Source organism: Rhinolophus ferrumequinum, chromosome X (assembly GCF_004115265.2).
Source record: "Rhinolophus ferrumequinum isolate MPI-CBG mRhiFer1 chromosome X, mRhiFer1_v1.p, whole genome shotgun sequence".
Taxonomy (NCBI): domain Eukaryota; kingdom Metazoa; phylum Chordata; class Mammalia; order Chiroptera; family Rhinolophidae; genus Rhinolophus; species Rhinolophus ferrumequinum.
The window spans coordinates 2,785,122-2,801,396 of record NC_046284.1 but is presented as its reverse complement, the minus strand read 5'-3'; the positions used below and the strand labels follow the sequence as shown (position 1 = coordinate 2,801,396).

Genomic DNA, 16,275 nt, shown 5'->3' with positions numbered 1-16,275 from the left:
GGAGCTCTGGCCGGCGCCCGCCGCCCCCGGCTACAGGCTGCCTCTGGGAAAGTTGGCGACGCTCCCGGCCCGGCCGCGGCGCGGAGGTGCAGGCGCTGCCCCTCTGGCGGACTAACGGCAGCAGCTTGGCCCTTCCGCTCCTGGTGAGGTTCTCTGCCCGCGGTGCTTGTTTTTTCGTGTCCAGAGCTGATGCCAGCACTAGCAGGCTCCCCTTTGGAATTGGAGCTGTAAACAGCTGTAGTAACTGCTCCACGCCCGTTGAAACAACTTTTAATGGTACTTTCAGAGCAGGTCCTTGTGCGCTGACCAGAACGTGGGCTTGTTCACACTTACCTGCAACTTGAGACTGATTGTCCTCGGTGTTCTAGTGAGGATCAGCGCCCCTGAGGAATTCTGGTAGAAATATGCCGTCTTGCTAGGCAACTTCTAAAGAGCAATTTAAAAAATCTATGGAAATAAAACTCACCCTTTGCATGCCGGTTCAGACTTTTTTGGGGAGTGGGATGGAGAGGGACGGTGTGAAGTATCTTCCCTGCTGCCAGCTTGAGAACCGGAAGCTACTGGTGGAATACATTCCTCAGGAGTAATCTCTCAAGACCAGGTTTTTTGTTTGTTTGTTTTGTTTTTGCAATCTTAATGGTGTTTAGCCCTTGTTAGCAAACTATTAGCTTCAGTGTTTGTTTTCTACTTTTTCTAGCTCTTATTCAAGTACGTTTAGTGCACTTAAAATAAGTATTCTCTTGACCTCCATATTTTGTCTTATGTGAAACTTAAAAGGAGCATCCACGAATCCTTTTGAGATGGCTAAAGAATAATAGTGAATTTGTTCCTCTTGGGTAAGAGGGTAATTTGTGCAAATTAAGTTTCTTGAGGTGAGGGACCCAGGCCTTCTGTAGTTACTTCCACATCCAGTGTCATTGTCATACTCTGTAAACATTATTTTGCTACTTTGACCACCCATCCAAAGCTGGTGTCACATTCACGATAATACCGGAATATTAAGACTGACACGTTTTCTGTAATGTGCATTGTAAAGTTGCCCTGAGCCTTAAAATTTCTTGCTAGCACACTCCAACTTATATAACAGCTTATCAAAGAAGAGAATCAGTAGACATGCTTCTCATACTTGAAACTTTAAACACTGTAGCTAAATGATAATTAACTAGGATTCTGGCTCCCTTTATCTATCCACCACCCCCTCCAATGCCCAGTAGAAATACTTAGCAGCTAAACATTGATATTCTGTGAAAAGATGAAGGACTTGAACTTCTTTAGTCAAATGGTGGCCAAGGCTTTTTGGCATTAGGAATGGACAGACCCATGTTTAGAGGCTGAGGATTAGCAGGACAGCTGGACTCTTGGGCTTCTGTGATGATGCAGGACTCTCATAGGTCTGTAATGGCACTTAGTTGCCTGTTGTTTGCATAGTGCTTCAAGTAGTTCTGTCTAGGTTTAAATACAGCTCCCTATCTTCTGTCCTTTATTCTCTCTGTTCTAATCTTTTTGAGCAGTAGAAGCAAGCATACTGGCTCTTTACATTTGCTGACATCAATTGGAATCCATTTTTTAAGAGTTGTAAGGGACTATATGAATCCGTTTTGTGTCATCCCCTTGGAGAACACATAGGCTTTGAGGGGAAGTGATTTGTCCAAAGTCATACAACTATGGTCAAAATTAGAATGGAAGTTGGTCTCTTGACTCCTAGTTCAGTGCCCACTCCCCTAAAGAATACTATGTCCCAGAACCTTTTGCGGAGAGTGGGGTGGAACTCCATAGCAGAACTTTTACGAAGTAGATGGCTCAGGTCTTCTTCTATTCCACCTACATTTTGGCCAGACTAAGTTTAACCATGTATTCCTTATTCATCCTGAACTTCTCTTTCAGGAGTATTGGAGTATGCTTTGAAGGAATTTTAGCCCAGATTCAAATTAAGTTTATCTTTAGTATACCAAAGCACAAAAAGAGAAAAAGTTGATTGGCTATTAGAGTTAAATTGATACTGCTACATTTTGGGTAAAATTTCTAGTGCCCTGGTGCACCCTCTGCTGGCTTTGCGAGGATATTTAATTGCAGTATCTGCTGACAATCAAGATTCTAAGTTGTGCTGACAGATTCTGATTCATAAATAAGGAAGTAAACCGCCTTGTGGGATTGGGCCACGTAGGTCATATTTTTATATTTTAGTTTTCCAACACAGACAGTTGCTGTTACAGCAACTCTTAGGTAGAGAGGAAGAAAGATAAAAATAATACACCCTTTAATGGGCGGAACATTTAGGTTTCTCACCAGTTTATCTGCAAGGAGTGAAGGCAAACTGATGAGAAAAAATTGCAGGAAGGTCTCTTGAGACCCAGTGCGCAGAACAGTCAGAGCTACTTCATTGTATAAGGTCATTCAAACCCATCCATGCTTATGATACGATGGGCTCAGTTATTACTCAAGAAAGGGATCTAGAAACCACTGAAGATGTATGTATGTTATCCCTCAATTTAAAAACTTTTAAAACAAGATACAGAAAAAAAATAGGGCAGTCAGGATACATGGCAGAGAGATCAGCAAAGCTCTCCAAGGAAATTGTTACAGAAAAGCCTCCCCAGTAGGGACATAGTTGCTGATGATGAAAAGTGAGAGGGTCACTTCAGACCTGGAATCATCAGTGTCTCCTTCAGCGGGAGTACCTGTAGATTTATCTGGATACTCACCGGAGATGATCTCAAGAGAAACATCTCATTAGTCTCTGAGTTAGACAATACACAATATGATTATTAGAGTAAAAAAAATCACTGTTGATCATTCTGAGAAGAAGTTGGCCCAGTTGTGATTGTGGTCCTCAAAGACAAGAAGAACACAGTGGGCATCATCAGGAAGGGTGTTGAAAACAATGACAAAACCAAACCCATATTTTTTCCATATAAAAGACCAAAAGTGGATTTACATCCACAATCATATAGGGATTTCTCATAGTTGCTCCTGCAGGAAAATGTAACAACTGATAAAAGTCCCCAGAAACTCCATCAAATTAATCCAAAGGATGGAGGGACTTTCTAGTTGTTGTTTTTTAAAGTCTGGAGAGAGAGAGGTTGAGAGAGGGATATAATTAATCCAAGTCTACTAAACCTTGAGAGAGATGACTAAGGTTAATGGATTGGTGTAATTTAACCATCTAGTTCGGTAAACAGAAAGTCTGCTATGAGCCAGATGCTATGTTAGTTATTAGATATCTTTCAATACCTGAAAGATTATTTGAAGGAAAAGGCAAATAAGAGTAGTATCTCATTCAAATGATTGCCCCAAGAGATAATCTAAACTGAAACTCTAAGGCAGGGGTGTCCAAACTTTTTTCAACGTTTTTTACCAAGGGCCATAAGCGATAAAATACACAAACAGCTGGGCCACTCACTCTAGGTGAAGTACGTATTGCCTCACCTGGTTTATTTAAGTAAACTAAATCTATTTATGGAATTTGTTGTGGGCCAATTAAAAATGGATTGTGGGCCGCAGTTTGGACACCCCTGCACTAAGGTTTAAGAAGTATGTAGAAAAATATGTGTATGAAGTTGGACAATTAAGTTCACGAACACATCCTAGAAAAAGTGCTATATGCCTCATTGCTGAATATCCCTACGGTCACCTTCGAAGTACTCCCCTTGAGAAGCTATGCACTGATGCCAGCACCTAGTCCACCCTTCAAAGCCATTTTGGAACTCTTTTTCTGGAATGGCCATCAGAGCTGTATTACCCTTGATGTCCTGAATGTCATCAAAATGTCTTCCTTTGGGTAAAGAAAGAAGTCATTGGGGGCCAGGGCAGGTGAGTAGGGAGGGTGTTCCAATACAGTTATTTGTTTACTGGGCTAAAAACTCCCTTACAGACAGTGCCGTGTGAGCTGGTGCATTGTCGTGATGCAAGAGCCATGGATTGTTGGTGAAAAGTTCAGGTCGTCTAACTTTTTCACGCAGCCTTTTCAGCACTTCCAGATAGTAAACTTGGTTAACTATTTGTCCAGTTGGTACAAATTCATAATGAATAATCCCTCTGATATCAAAAAAGGTTAGCAACATTGTTGCAACAAGTTGGTGAACTTAATTGACAGAGCTCCTAGGTTGTTTAATAAGGGTTGATTCTGGACTGTTGGAGATATTTGGAATATGTTCCTAATTAGTTGAGTTGATGTCACAGAAGTCAACCTTAACTTTTCACAAAACATCTTTTGGTTTAACTAGATAGAACATCATTGTATCCAGATTTGACATTATTTATTAAGGCTGGTTGATGAAGAAAATAACAGGGAATCATTAAATCCAAGAATTTTTTTTAGAGATGTGGGATCCAGCTAAAAAAGTTTCCTATAGATTTAAATCTAGACTTTTCAGTGTGACTTTCAAGGCATTTGATCAACTGGCTCCATTATACCCATCTCATTTTCTCTCTCAATAACTCTACTCTTGTAACCCACCCACCATATCCTGTCTTAGGATCACTCTATAGTTGTTATGGCAGTTGTTTTGTTTAATAAATCTTGTGTCTTTATACTACAACTCCTCAGAAATCTACCTTCTTATTTGTTTTTTTTTCATAATACCTGACACAGTGATTGTTATAGTTAAGGTACTTAAATACTTGTTGAGTTGAATACTATTTTGGGCCGTTGGAGATATTTATGTGAAACAAAGACATTTTTCTCTTTATGTAAGAAGCCTGTTTTTCTTAGGACTTGCTAACCCTGTGAATTGTCAGCTCTGCTTAGGTGAGTAAATAGTTCCACTGGCAATGTTTCACTGGTTTCTAGAATCATTAGAAAGTGAAATGGAGAAGAACCTTAACTATATTACCTCTAAGATGGTGCAAAAAGCTTTCTGGAATGTGTCACTTGATATTTTGTGTTATTTGCTTTTAGTTCCTGTCTCTCTCTTTCTGTCTTCGATCTTGTGAAAAATAATCTGTAATTTATCTGTCACTACTGTATCGAGAAGCTCTCTTTATAATAGACAACTTCTGAAGCCATTTACTCCCCAACAATAATACCAAGAGAAACCACTTGCCTTGCCTTAGGGTGGCCCTCATAGAGTACCATCTTTATCTGACTACTCTATAAATGCTCATCACTTAGCTCTTCATTTCCTTTCTTTTTAAAAAAATTTTCTGTTGCCGTATAATATGCATACAGCAAAGGTCATAGGTCATAATTGTACAACTCGATGAATTTTTGCAAAGCGAACATACTAACGTTAGCAGAACCCAGGTCAAGAAATAGAACTAACATCTCACAACCCCCACCTTATGCTCCATCCCTATCTCTATACCATTCTCCTCTAAAGTTAATGACTATCCTGACTTCTAACATCATAGATTAGTTTTGCCCATTTTGAACTTGATATAAATCAAATCAAACAGTGTATTTTTTTCCCTCTCAACACTGTTTGTGATATACATCATGCTCTTGCATGCAGTTGTAGTTTTTATTTGTATTTTTGTATATTACTCCCTTGTTTGCATATACCACAGTTTGTTCATTTTGCTTATAATGAATGTTTGGATGGTTTCTTGATTGGGGTTATTATAAATAATGATGTTATGAATATTATCATACATGTTTTTGGTTATATGCACTTGAGTATCTGTTGAGTATATACCTAGTATTGGAATTTCTGGGTCATAGTGAATGCATATTTTCAAATTTACTGATAATGACAGTTTTTTTTTTTATTGGGGAATATTGGGGAACAGTGTGTTTTTCCAGGGCCCATCAGCCCCAAGTCGTTGTCCTTCAGTCTAGTTGTGGAGGGCACAGCTCAGCTCCAAGTCCAGTCGTCATTTTCAATCTTTAGTTGCAGGGGACACAGCTCACCATCCCATGTGGGAATCGAACCGCTCTAACCAACTGAGCCATCTGGCCGCCCCTCTGGAAGCTCAGCGCAGCTCGTTGTCTTCAATCCGGTTGTGGAGGGTGCAGCTCACTGGCCCATGTGGGAATCGAATCAGCGACCCTGTTGTTCAGAGCTCACGCTATAACCAACTGAGCCATCTGGCTGCCCCGATAATGACAGTTTTTATGTAATTTTACCAATTTACATTTTCACCAGCAATGTATATGAATTCTAGTTGTTCTACATCCTTGCTAATACTTCTTATTATTACTCTTTTTAATTATAGCCATTCTAGTGGGTGAGTTTGTAGTAATATCTCATTGTGATTTTAATTGGCATTTCTCAGAAGATTAATGAAGGTATACTCCTTTTTATATGTTTGTTATCTATTTGGATTTCTTCTGTACATATACAAGTACTTTGCCCCCATTTTTTAATTGGGTTGTTTGTCCTTTTCTTATAGATTTGTGGGAATTCTTTATATATCCTGGCTATGAACAATTTTTGTATTTTTTTATGTTACACTTTCCAAATCTCTATAGCATCCTTTGATGAACAGAAGCTTTTAATATTAATGTGTCTAGTTTTCCAGTATTTTCCTTTGTGATTACTGTTTTTTGTATTCCATTTAAGAAGTATTTCCCTACCTTGAAGTCATATAGATGTTATCCTATTTTTCTTCTAGAATTTTTATGTTTTTGCCATTCACATTAGATCTATAATCCATCTGCAACTGATTTTTGTATGTGGTGAGATACAGGGGTCAAGCTTTATCTTTTTCATATAGATATTTAACTGACCTAGTAACTTTTATTATAAAGAATGTCTTTTTCTCCACTTCTCTACAGTGTCACCTTTGTAATAAATCAAGTGTCTGCACATGTGTGAGACTGTTTCTGAACAGTTTGTTCTGTTCTATTAGTCTGTTTCTCATTGCTCCAATACCATACTCTTACTGGACTTCATAGTAAGCTCTTGATATTTGGTAAATCAAGTCCTTCTACCTTTCCCCTTTTCTTTACAAGTATCTTGGATGTCCTTGGCCCTTTGCATTTTTAAAATATATTTTAGAATCAGTGTGTCACATTCCACACACAAAAAAAGAGTAACTGTGGAGAATGATGTCAGCAGGGTGGTGGATTAGAAAGTCCTGGACCCTGTTCCCCCAACAAACACACCAATTCAGCAACAATTCATTGACAAATTCCCTTTGTAAGAAATTGAGCTAATTGAAAGGTTTCTGTACCTGGAGCAAACATGAAAGCAGACTCACTGAAGCCTGTGGAGAGATTTTGGACACCGTCTCACCAGAGTCCTTGCTACCAGCATAGCATCATATAATAAGGAAAAGACCCCTAGCTTCTCCTAGTTGAGGGAAGGGGTTGGTTCACACACCCAGAACTTCAAGTTTTCTGAGGACTGGCTTCTGTCTTGCCAGTCTGTGGGTTCTGCCTAGAGGAGAATGGAGGTGGTGGCTTGGGCTGGTAAACACCATAGATCCTCCGTCCTGCTGAGCACAGAACAAGAAGACAAAAAATTCCAGCTCTCAACATTCGCATGGGGAAGGAAAGAGTCTAGCTGTCTGTTCAGTGCTCCAACTTCTCCAAGGCTGCCCAAAAAAACTGGCATCTGACTTGCAAGTCTAGGAGCTCTGAGGGGTCCAGCACAGTCTAGCCTCCTGGGGGAGAACAGAGATGGTGCCTGGGACTGACAGATGCCATAGATCCTCCCTGCTTACATAGAGTGAGTGGATGAAACATCCCAGCTTTCAGCTTACTCCTTGGTATGGAAAAATTGACCTGTGCTTTCAGTGCCACAACTTCTCTGGGGCTGCCCAAAGAATTGGCATCTGTCTTTCTAGTCTTGGAGATCTGATGGATCTGGCACAGTCTACCCACCTGGGAGAGAATGGAGATGGCAGTTTGGACTGGCAAATGCCAATTTGCCCCCCCCCACACACACACACACTTAGCACAGAGTTGAGTACACGAAAACCACAGCTGCTTGCTTTTCCCTAGAGGGGTGGAAGAGTTGATAGCAGCCCACAGAATTTCTGACAGGGCTGATTGGTGGAGGTCTTCTCCTATACAAGGCCAGTCCATGAAGACTGGGAGGAGTGCTTGCTTTGTGTAATGTGCAGACACCAACACAGAAATTCAAGCAAAATGAAGAATCAGCAAAGATGTTCCAAACAAAGGAACACATTAAATCTCCAGAAACTGACCCTAATGAAACAGAGTTATAAGATTCACCTCATAAATTCATCAACAGATTTTTCAGCAGAAACCTTGCAGGCCAGAAGCAAGTGGGATGATATATTTAAAGTGCTGACAGAAACAAACGAACAAACAAACAAACAAAAACTTGCCAACCAAGAATACTATACCTTTCAAAACTGTCCTTCAAAAATAAGGATTTATAAAGACATTCCTAGACAAATAAAAGGTGACCTGCCTTATATGAAATGCTAAATGGAGTTTATCAACTTGAAATGAAAGAACACTAAATACCTAAATGGTAACATAAGAAAGTATAAAACAGTAAAAGTAAATATATAGACATATACAGAATACTGTATTACTGTAATAGTAGTGGGTAAATCACTTTTATTTCTAGTATACAAAGTTAAAGTACAAAAGTATTAAAATAACTATACTAAAAATATGTTAAAAGATACACAATATGGATAGATGTAAAATGTGACAAAAATAACAGTGTTTGGGGGAGAAGTTAGAATGTAGGTTTTGTATGCAATTGAACTTAAGAATGTAGGTTTTGTATGCAATTGAACTTAAGTTGGAACTTAAAATACACTGTTACAAGGTATTTTGTGTGAGTCAAGTTAACCACAAAAAATACCTATTGAAGTTACACAAAAGAAAAGGAGAAAGAAATCAAAGCATAGCAATACAAAAAAATCAAAGCACAAAGTAAGACAACAAGAGAGGGAATACAAATAAAACAATCTCAAGACTAACAGAAAACAACTAACAAATGTAAATCCTTCCCTGAAACCTATGTAACTTTACTAACCATTTGTCGCCCCAATAAGCTTTAATAAAATAAAATAAAAAACTGAAAAAAAACCCTTCCCTTTCAATTATTAATTTAAATGTAAATAGATAAAACACCCCAATCAGAAATATTGTGGCTGAATTGATAAAAGCAAGACCCAACTATATGCTTTCTACAAGAAATTCACTTTACATTTAAGAAAATAGGCTGAACATAAAAGAATGGAAAAAGATAGTCCATGCAAATGGTAACCAAAAGAGAGTGGGGATGCCTATGCTATGCTTTTATCAGACAAAATAAACTTTAAAGTCAAATACTATCAGAAGAGACAAAGAAGGACATTATATAATGATAAAAGAATCAATAACTATTATACATGCACCAGCATCAGAGGTTTTATATATATACATATTGACATTGACAGAACTGAGGGGAGAAATAGACAGTAATAGAATAACAGTAGATGACTTCAGTACCCCACTTTCAATAATGGTTAGTTTTACCAAGGATTGATCAATTTTATTAATCCACACTATGGATTGTTTGTTTTCTATTTAATTAATCCATTATCTTTTACATTTTCTTATTTCTACTTTTTTTTGCTAATTTAAAAATATCTAGTTTCTTGAGAAGATGCTTAAATCATTATTTTTTTTTCTAATAAGTGCATTTTAGAGTATAAATTTCCCTCTAAGTCTAGTTTTAGCATGACACATAAGTTTTGATATGCTGTATTTCCCTTATTCAGTATAAAAAATATTTTCTCATTTCTTTTGTGGTTTCTTCCTTAATCATTTTAAGTATATTGGTTTTCAAACATGGTAATTTTCTAGCTATCTTTTTGTTATTGATTTGCAGCTTAATTCCACTGTGGTTATAAAACATCTCTGTTTGATTTAGAATGCTTGCTATTTATGGAAACTTATGGCCTAGCAAGTAATTAGTTTTCATAAATGCTCTGTGTATAGTCGAAATAATATGTCTTATAATGTAATATTATTTATGAAACAGATCAAGTTGTGTTCAAATATTTTTTTGTCTACCTGTTTTATAAGCTGCTGAAATATGTGTGTTAAAAATCTCTCATGATGATTATGTGTTTATTCATATCTTCTTTTAGTTCTGGGAATTTTTGATTTATATATTTTGAGGTCATGTTATTAGGTGCATACAGATTTAGAACTAGTATATCTTCCTGTTGAATTGAACCTTTTATTATTATGAAATATCCCTCTTTATCTCTAGCAATGCTTTTTACCTTGAACTCTACATTGTTTAATATCAATACTGCTATTTTCTTTTGGATACAATTTGCATGACATACCTTCCATCTTTTAAAATTTTTAATTTTTCTACATGTTTTAAATGCATCTCTTGTAAACAGACGTAATTTTATTTTTTAATATGGTCTATCTCTTTTAACTAGCACATTTAATCAATTTTTGTTTAATGTAATTAATTATATATTTGGCTTTAAATATACTATAATACTCTTTGCATTCTACTTGTCCTGCCTGTTCTATGAACTTTTTATCTCCTTATTACCTACTTTTGGATTTTTAATCTCATATTTTTTTACCCTTTGTTAACTTTGTAGATATACATTCTTTTACTATTGTTTTAGCGTGTATTCTAAAGATTTCAATATGCATTCTTGACTTATTATAGTTTGATATAAATTAATTCTTTGACCTCTTTCTATACAGTGCAAAGGCCTTAGAATACTTTAACTCCATTTACCCACTGCCAACTATAAACTATTGTTGGTTTATAACTTAATTATATAATTTAAATCACATAAGACATTATACTTGTTGTTTTGTAGTCAATATTTATTTATAGTCCCCCATGTTTTCCCTTTTCTTTACTCTTTATTCCTCTTTTTTTGGTTCCCAAGCCTCTTTCTGGGATAATTGTTTTCTGCTGCAATAACACCCTTTAACATTCCCTTCGCACCCTTTAGTTTGTATCTGCTGTTGATAATTTTTTTCAGTTTTTGTTCTGAAAATGTCTTTATTTCACCTTCATTTTTGAAGGACATTTTTACTGAGTATGGAATTCTTTTTTTTTTTAACATTTTGAAGATTCCATGTCATTGCCTACTGGCTTTTATTATTTCTGCTGGGAAATCAGATGAAAATTTTATAGTTGCTTCTTTGGTAGGTAATGTGCCTCTTTCTCTTGCTGATTTTGATGTTTCTGTTTATCTTTGGGTTTTAGTCATTTAACCATGATGTTCTTAGGTGTGATTTTCTTTATATTTATCTTCATTGAGGTTAATAGTACTTGAGTTTGTGGCTTGATGGTTGTTCACCAGTTTTGAAACATTCTCAGCTATTATATCTTTAAATGCTGTCCTTGCCTTATTCTTATTCTACTTTTTTTAAGATTCAGTTACAACCTCTTTTAGACGTTTTCTCTACATCCCTTATGTCTCTTACACACCTTTTTTTTCTATATTTTATCCTTTTTTCTCTCTGTATTTCATTCTGGATATCTTACTCTGACCTATCTTTCAATTCATTGACTCTCTTTAGCTTTGCCTAATCTTCTGTTAAACTCACCAACTGAGTTCTTAATTTCACTTTTTACATATATTTTTCATTTCTAGAATTTCTATTCGATTCTTTAAAAAAATAGTGTTCACACACAGTGTGATTTATGGATGATGTGATACAGAATTGCACACCTGAAATCTATGTAATTTTACTAACAATTGTCACCCCAATAAATTTAAAAAATAAAATTAAAAAAAATAAAAAAATAAAAAAAATAGTGTTCAATTCTTTGCCAAAATTTACAATTTAATCTTTTCTTTTTTGGAATATATTAAGCACAATTATTTGAAATTCTTCATCTGGAACTCCATTATCTCAATCCTTTAGGGTATATTTCTATAGTCAATTGTCTCTCTTGATTTTTTAAATCATTTTGCCTTGTTTCCTCATATGCCTGGTTAGTTTGAGTTGAGTGGCAGATATTATGTATGAAACACTATAGTAGATATGGTTTGAGGCCTCAGTTTTTAAATCTTCATCCAGAAAGGATTTATACTCACTTCAGGCGGGTGGTAAGGGGCACTAGCAACCCCTTATCACCTTCATTCAGTCTGAGGTTGAAATAAATTTGAAGCTGGCCATGTGAAGGCTAATTTAGCCTTCCTTTCAGTATCTGTCCTTTCTCAGTTGCAACCTGACATCTAAGACTTTTTTAGGGTTCCCCTCATTGATGGGTCCTGAAGTCCATTGTTTGTTATTTTAGCTCCATGAGCCTGTCAAAAGCTCTGCTGTCTCTCAGCTACCTATTCTGTAATAGCCCTCCCTAGTTTTCTTGTTGTTTTCAGCAGGAAATTTGATCTGAATTACTTAGTCTTCCATAACTAGAAGCAGAATCAGTTCATCATTTCTTCAACAACTATTTATTAATTATCTCCTATATATCAGATACTGTATAAAGCTATGGAGATGTAACTGTTGAACTGGTTAGAGAGGATTAACCATCATGGAGCTTACAGTCAAGTGAACAGGCAAATAGGATATAATGTGATAATGTAATGATAAAGTTAAGGAGCACTAAGGAACAGTACCTGACCCAGACTTGTGAAATTAAGGAACATTTTCTGGACAAAGCATGTTTTGAGCTTAGACCTGAAAAATAAGTAAGAGATATCTAGAATATAACTGTTTTGGGCAGAAGCAATAACATGTGCAAAGGACTGGAGAGGTGAGACAGAACATGGCGTATTCAGGGAACAGAAAAATAGATTTCTATAAAGCTAAAGTCATCAAGACAGTATGGCACTGGCATAAGGATAGTCATATAGATTAATGGAACAGAATTGGTTGTTCAGAAACAACCCTAACATTTATGATCAATTGATTTTTGACAAATATACCAAGGCAATTCATTGGGAGAAAAGATACTCTGTTCAACAAATGGTGATAGGGCATTTGTATATGCACATGCAAAAAAGATCAGCTTAGACCCTCACTAGCCCCAAAATTAACTCAATGGAGGGAGACCAGAAGTTTGATAGTGAGCATGCAAGAGAGTATACAGGTATTGAATTATAATGTTGTACATCTGAAATTTATATAATGTTATTAACCATGTTACCTCAATAAATTTAATTTAAAAATGTATGATAGACAAAAGTGTCAGTGCCAAAACAATAAAACTTTTAGGTAAAAACAAAAAAAAATTCTCAAGACTTTGTGCTGGACAGGATTTCTCAGATATACCATCAAAAACACAGTCCAAGTAAGAGAAAAACCTGATAAACTGGACCTAATCAAAATATAAAAAATTTTGTTTCTCAAAAGAACATTAAATGATGTGATACAGAATTGCACACCTGAAATCTATGTAATTTTACTAACAATTGTCACCCCAATAAATTAAAAAAAAAAGAAGTCCAACCCAGTGAACCGAAACCCTATCAAAGATTAAAAAAAAAAAACATTAAAAATGGAATAAATGTGACAGACTTGGTGAAAATATTTGCAAAACATATTCAATAAGGAATTTATATCCAGAATTTATAATATAAAGGGCTCTTGGAACACAATAGTAAGACAACCAGAATAAAAATGGGCAAAAGATATAAACAAATATTTTAGCACAGCAGATATTCACATAACTAAATAAATGCATGAAAAGATGCTCAACATCATTATCCATCAGGGAAATGCAAATTAAAACCACACTGGAGACAAACACCGTGTAATCTCATTTATATGTGATCTTTCAAAAGATTTATATGGAATCTTTCAAAAAGCTGAAAAAACAAGCTCATAGATACGGAGAACAGATTGGTGCTTGCTGGATGTGGAGCGTGGGGAGTGGGCAAAATCGGTGAAGGAAGGCAAAACGTACAATCTTCCAGTTATAATATAAATGTCATGAGAATCTAATGTACAGCATGGTGACTACAGTTAATAAAACTCTATTACATATTTGAAAGTTGCTAAGAGAGTAGATCTTAAAAGTTCTCATCACCAGAAAAAAATTTATTTAACTATGTATGGTGAGGAATGTTAACTAGACTTATTGTGATATTTTGAAATATATACAAATATTGAATCATTATGTTGTACACCTGAAACTAATATATGTTTGATATCAATTATACCTCAATAAAAAATTGAGTTACCATTTCACATTTACTATAATGGCTATAATGAAAAAAGAGAATAAGAAATGGAGATGTTGAGAAATGGAAACGCTCATACATTGCTGGTGAGAATGTAAATGATACAGCTATTTTGGAAGACAATTTGGTAGTTCAGTAAGTTGACACAGAGTTAGCACATGACCCAGCAATTCTACTCCTAGGTATACCCAAGATAAATGAATGTATACATTCACACATAAACTTCTACACATTGATAACAGCGTTATTCATGATAGCCAAAAAGTAGAATCAACCCAAATGTCTGATGGGTAAACAAAATATTCTATACAATGGAATATTATTCAGCCATAAAAAGGAATGACGTACAGATACATGCTATAACATGGATGATCCTCAAAAATATTACACTAAGTGAGAGAAGCCAGTCACAAAAAACATAATGTGTGATTCCATTTATATGAAGTGTCCAGAATAGGCAAATATGTCGACAAAAATTAGAGTAGTGAATACCTGGAGTCGGAGGGGGAATGAGGATTAAGGGAACATGGGCATCAGAGAGCTTGTTGGATGGAATAAAATATTCTAGAATGGATTTACCACAGCCAGGGTGGTAGCAGTGGAACCAGAAGGAAAGGAAATGATGCAAGAGACATCATGGTTATACAGTTTGGTAGTTACTAAAAATCATTCCATCGTACACCTAAAATGAGTAAATTCTGTGGTATGTGAATTATATGTTATACAATATAACTGTTGTTTTTAAAAGTGTTTGGCACATAGAATATGGTCAATAAATATGTAGATGTTGTTTGTTCCTGAATGATACCTATCTTTAGAGGAAGAGAATCTTCAAGACTGTTCATTGCAATTACCCTCAGATGTAATCTCCCCCTAATTGATGTGTCCAGGATTCCAACTCAGAATCAACTCACTCAGAAGCTCCAGGGGTGGGGCGTTAGTCATGTATAATTTTAAACGCTATTGGTGATTCTGGTGTGCACTCCAGGGTGAGAATCTGTGATTTATGTAATTGTGGTTGGCTTTGGTATGGTTAGAAACTAGAGTACATGTGGGGTCCAATGGCTACTTGCACTACAGTGGACATACAGTAATCAGGAATCTTGATATCTCTCTCTCTCTCTCTCTCTCATAAAAATAGCTAGCTATCCCCAAATCCTACTAAGAATTTTTTTTTTTTTAGAATTGTAGGGTTAAAACATACATTACAGATCATGTATTACAGTCGTTCTTAATTAAGGGTGTATACTAGTCTTACCTAGGGAACTTTTTCCAAGCACACACATCCCTGGCCACACTCAGACATATATCATCAGAGTCTTTAGAGTGGGACCATGAGCATATATTGTTTGGAAAAAATATATGTTGATATGAGGTGATGCTAATGTCCATTCCATTTGAGAATTAATGCTCTAAAGGCAAAGATAAAGGAAGACTATAAAGGAGATAACATTTGATTCCCTGTGTCTAACTCCAGCTCCTTGTTATGGATTATTAGGTCTTTAACATATGTGATCCTAGGACTACCTTTGAAGACCAGTGGACCATGAGCTTGAATGGTAGTAAATGCTTAATGACCATCTCTGTGGGACACCATTTGGGAAATCAATTTATAAATTCTGTGTCTTTTGGGGAGAGAGTGATTTTAGTTGCCAGTTTCTCAGCCAGATGAAAGTCCTGTGTGCTTGGAATAGCAAAGGGAGGAGGGTGGTTCCCTGTCTCCAGTGGATTCACGGGGACTTCCCTGCTGCTAGCTGTCGAAACCACTTTAAAATAATAGGCTGCTGGGTAATCTTCTCCATGCACAGCCTCCTGTGGATGGCCTGCACTTCAGAGATAAAGAGTCATTTTTATTGGAGTGGTGGCGTACAGCAAGGCTTGAAATGAAATAGCCATAATGAAATTGATTTTCAAAAGGAGATTACTTCTGAATTTTTTCTGTGGTTGTGGATCGCTTTTCTTGTTTCATCCTGCCACACCAATGGCTTACAAGGGCAAGAAAATGTTGACCGTTACTAAGGTTTTGGATCAATCCACAAGGCTCCACGCCTAGAAGCATTATGTGCCTCTAAAGCACTTTTACTTGTAGTCTAAATGCTTAGGCTGCAGAAACTCTGAGGGTTTATTATGGAAGGAAGGGTCTTAACACTTGTCACAGTTAGTTAGACTTAGGGTGTGAAGGAAGCGAAGAGTTCAGGAGTTCCCTCAACTCAACCACCACTTCACTGAGTCCCTATTATG

At 36.3% G+C, this 16,275-nt stretch overlaps 1 protein-coding gene across 6 annotated transcripts in view; it reads left to right on the top strand.

Moving 5' to 3' along the window:
- The window catches only part of EDA (ectodysplasin A), a 290,490-nt gene that overhangs the window by 802 nt on the left and 273,413 nt on the right, over positions 1–16,275 (top strand). The window lies entirely within an intron of this gene.